Raw genomic sequence first — 5,124 nt, forward strand, 5'->3', positions numbered from 1 at the left:
AACCAATGTGCCAATAAGGGATGTCTCTAGGGAATACTGTTTGCTTGTTGGCCCAGTATAGTACGGACCTGTACAGAAGAAACCCTAACCCCTCCTGTAACGGTTTTCCTCCTCTTCTGAGGAGGAGTAGGAAGGATCGGACCAATATGCAGCGTGGTAAGTGTTTGTCATTTTATTAAACTGAACTCTACAATATAAAGTAAACAAAAAGAACAACCGAAACAGTTCCGTCTGGTAACTAATACAAAGACAAAAAAGAACTACCCACAAATCATAGTGGGAAACCAGGCTGCCTAAATATGGTTCTCAATCAGAGACAACGATAAACAACTACCTCTGATTGGGAACCATACCAGGCCAAACACAGAAATACAAAACCATAGAACAACTCATAGAATGCCCACCCCAACTCACGCCCTGACCAAACTAAAATAGAGACATAAAAAGGAACTAAGGTCAGGACATGACACCTCCTCCCTACTTGCGTAGATCTGAAAAAACTTGATATGTGTAAGAATAGGGTGAATGGACATTGATGTAAAGCTCAGCTCTATTAAAAGTACACTCAATAATTGTTTTTATTGATCATGGTGATTCAAGAGTATCATTAATATAGGTTAATATGCCCCACCAACAGATACAGAAAGCCCTTAAATTATTGAAATAAGTTAATCAAATTAATGATGAGAAATAGTCAAATTAAATAACTGATGCAGACATGGTGGCATAGCAGGAAGATCTGAATGTTGTGAACCAAGAGGCTGTGAGATTATATCCCAGGTAAGGACATGTTGACTAATAATTACTGTATAAATTATCATGCAAAATGTAATCAAGTGTGTCTACTATCTAAGTTGAAAACATGTTAAACCTCTAAAAGTCGAAGCGGTTAGGGAGGTTCTACTGACCTTAACATATGGAATTGTTTTAAGATGGTCAGACCATGGATCATTCAGCTATTTGATTTGTAATTTTAGGACCCTTTAGGTACCCCTCCCAAAATAAATGATTTGATCAAATATGCAATTTGGCCTTTCTTACTATAGCCCATAGAAACACATTCACAAATGGCGAAAAATACAGTAAAACATAAGAATTATAAGGAATAACGTTTTGAAGTTGCTGTCCGATATCTAGGAGATATAGGACATATTTTAGTTTTTTGGATACATATAGTATTTAACCCCTTATTTTTGTTGCCACAAAACTACCTCCATACTTCCATTCAACAGACTTTTATGGATTAACTCTTAGAAAACTGGACACCAATGTTCTTGCAACGTAAAACGTGTCTAGAATTTTGTATATCCTGAGAACATTGTAACCACGTTCTATATCAATTATGTTTATCTAGATACTTATTGTAGAAGTCTGAAGTAAAATGTAGTATACTATACTACACACTGTAGTATCCCTCGATCATGTGTTGTACTACTATAGTAAATACCACAGTATTATCCACACAAAAACCACTGTAGTAAATACTACCGAAATATCTGCAAAAACACTACAGTCTGAAAAAACCTTTTTTACTACAGTACTTAATTTGCATATATCCTGCCCATTCCTCTCCCCCATATATCAAAACACTACAGAAAATACTACAGTATGCTACAGTCCTCAAAAACACTACAGTAATTACTAAACTACTCTTTTTTGCTACAGTATTTATATTATAGTAAACTGTAAATAATATAGTAAATTCTAAAGTACTCACTGTAATGTCGACAAAAACACTACAGTGAAAATTATAGTATTCCTACCATAGTATACGCTATAGTATTTTGTTATATGGGAAGAGTCACTTTAGGATGGTAACACTTGCTGTATGTGATTTTTTTATGGTTGGCTATGGATTGACTGTGAGATAGTGATCTTTGTGCACCATGCTCGATCAGCTTCACCTCCTCTGCAACCCTTATATAAACCTGTATATAAAACCAAATCAAATTTTATGTTATTGCAGATGTAGCGAAATGCTTGTGTTCCTATCTCCAACAGTGCAGTAGTATATCTAACAATTCACAACAATACACACAAACCTAAAAGTAAAAGAATGGAATAAAGAAATATATAAATATTTGAACGAGCAATGTCGGAGTGGCATTTACTAAAATACAGTAGAATTGAATACAGCACATACATGAAATTAGTAAAATAATATGTAAACATTATTAAAGTGACTAGTGTTCCATTATTATTCCATCATTCAATGTCTATGTATATAGGGCAGCAGCTTCTAAGGTGCAGGGTTGAGTAACCGGGTGGTAGCCGGCTAGTGATGGCTATTTAACAGTCTGATGGACTTGTTTTTCAGTCTCTACGTCCAAGCTTTGATGTACCTGTACTGATCTTGCCTTATCGGTGGTAGCGGGGTGAACAGGCCGTGAATCGGGTGGTTGATGTCCATGATGATCTTTATGGCCTTCTTGTGACATCGGGTGCTGTAGGTGTCCTGGAGGGCAGGCAGTGTGCCCCCGGTGATGCGTTGGGCAGACCACACCACCCTCTGGAGAGCCCTGCGGTTGCGGGCGGTGCAGTTGCCGCACCAGGCAGTGATACAGCCCGACAGGATGCTCTCAATTGTGCATCTGTAAATGCTTGTGAGGGTCTTAGGGGCCAAGCTGAACTTCGTCTGCCTCCTGAGGTTGAAGAGGCGCTGTTGTGCCTTCTTCACCACATTGTCTGTGTTGGTGGACCATTTCAGATTGTTAGTGATGTGTACGCAGAGAACTTGAAGCTTTCCACCCTCTCTGGGATGCTGCCTAGAAGGATGCTCTCTGGGATGCTGCCTACTTTTGACAAGGGCCCATAGGGCTCTGGTAAAAAGTCGTGCATTATGTAGGGAATAGGGTGCCATTCGTGACGCATCCGGGAGACTATTCCATTACAGCTGCCAAAGATCTTACCGCCACACTGGAGTCATTTGCAAGCAAAGTGATGGAGAGAAAAGAGGAAATGCAGCCAGCATTTTCTCAAAGACCCCACCACGCCCGAGTGAGAGTGAGTGTAAGTGAATTATGTATGAGAATAAAATGCCATACCGACAAATAGCTGTGTGGAGAGGATTGGATTGCCTAAGGGGATTGACTCGGTTGAGGTGTTGGTTACAGTGCACCACTCTGACCCTGCTCCTGAGTACGGTTGCAAAATTCTGGTAACTTTCCCAGGTTTTCCAGAAATCCTGGTTGGAAGATTCACAACACTGGGACGGAGTAAGGGATGGATTGAAATTTACATAATGGGTATCTGCAAGAAAATGGGGGAGGGTCGTGCTTTTTCAATTCAGTCAAGCGGAGGGTTTCGTGTTTTTTAAATGTAGTCCAAGGGAGGGTCATGTAATTTGTAATTGATGAAATGTCAATATTTTTCAGTGTTTTAGAATTAGCTGCTTATTAGGCATATATACAGTGCCTTGCGAAAGTATTCGGCCCCTTTGAACTTTGCGACCTTTTGCCACATTTCAGGCTTCAAACATAAAGATATAAAACTGTATTTTTTTGTGAAGAATCAACAACAAGTGGGACACAATCATGAAGTGGAACGACATTTATTGAATATTTCAAAAAAATTTAACAAATCAAAAACTGAAAAATTGGGCGTGCAAAATTATTCAGCCCTTTTACTTTCAGTGCAGCAAACTCTCTCCAGAAGTTCAGTGAGGATCTCTGAATGTTCCAATGTTGACCTAAATGACTAATGATGATAAATACAATCCACCTGTGTGTAATCAAGTCTCCGTATAAATGCACCTGCACTGTGATAGTCTCAGAGGTCCGTTAAAAGAGCACAGAGCATCATGAAGAACAAGGAACACATCAGGCAGGTCTGAGATACTGTTGTGAAAAAGTTTAAAGCCAGATTTGGATACAAAAAGATTTCCCAAGCTTTAAACATCCCAAGGAGCACTGTGCAAGCGATAATATTGAAATGGAAGGAGTATCAGACCACTGCAAATCTACAAAGACCTGGCCGTCCCTCTAAACTTTCAGCTCATACAAGGAGAAGACTGATCAGAGATGCAGCCAAGAGGCCCATGATCACTCTGGATGAACTGCAGAGATCTACAGCTGAGGTGGGAGACTCTGTCCATAGGACAACAATCAGTCGTATATTGCACAAATCTGGCCTTTATGGAAGAGTGGCAAGAAGAAAGCCATTTCTTAAAGATATCCATAAAAAGTGTAGTTTAAAGTTTGTCACAAGACACCTGGGAGACACACCAAACATGTGGAAGAAGGTGCTCTGGTCAGATGAAACCAAAATTGAACTTTTGGCAACAATGCAAAACGTTATGTTTGGCGTAAAAGCAACACAGCTGAACACACCATCCCCACTGTCAAACATGGTGGTGGCAGCATCATGGTTTGGGCCTGCTTTTCTTCAGCAGGGACAGGGAAGATGGTTAAAATTGATGGGAAGATGGATGGAGCCAAATACAGGACCATTCTGGAAGAAAACCTGATGGAGTCTGCAAAAGACCTGAGACTGGGACGGAGATTTGTCTTCCAACAAGACAATGATCCAAAACATAAAGCAAAATCTACAATGGAATGGTTCAATAATAAACATATCCAGTTGTTAGAATGGCCAAGTGAAAGTCCAGACCTGAATCCAATTGAGAATCTGTGGAAAGAACTGAAAACTGCTGTTCACAAATGCTCTCCATCCAACCTCACTGAGCTCGAGCTGTTTTGCAAGGAGGAATGGGAAAAAATGTCAGTCTCTCGATGTGCAAAACTGATAGAGACATACCCCAAGCGACTTACAGCTGTAATCGCAGCAAAAGGTGGCGCTACAAAGTATTAACTTAAGGGGGCTGAATAATTTTGCACGCCCAATTTTTCAGTTTTTGATTTGTTAAAAAAGTTTGAAATATCCAATAAATGTCGTTCCACTTCATGATATTGTCCCACTGGTTGTTGATTCTTCACAAAACAATACAGTTTTATATCTTTATGTTTGAAGCCTGAAATGTGGCAAAAGGTCGCAAAGTTCAAGGGGGCCGAATACTTTCGCAAGGCACTGTACCTTATCCCGATATTGTTTTAATTAACTTTTTTGTTCTTTTGCACACCATTGTTTCTACTTGCACATGATCATCTGCAAATCTAACACTTCAGT

This window comes from Oncorhynchus mykiss, chromosome 28, assembly GCF_013265735.2.
Source record: "Oncorhynchus mykiss isolate Arlee chromosome 28, USDA_OmykA_1.1, whole genome shotgun sequence".
Classification (NCBI taxonomy): domain Eukaryota; kingdom Metazoa; phylum Chordata; class Actinopteri; order Salmoniformes; family Salmonidae; genus Oncorhynchus; species Oncorhynchus mykiss.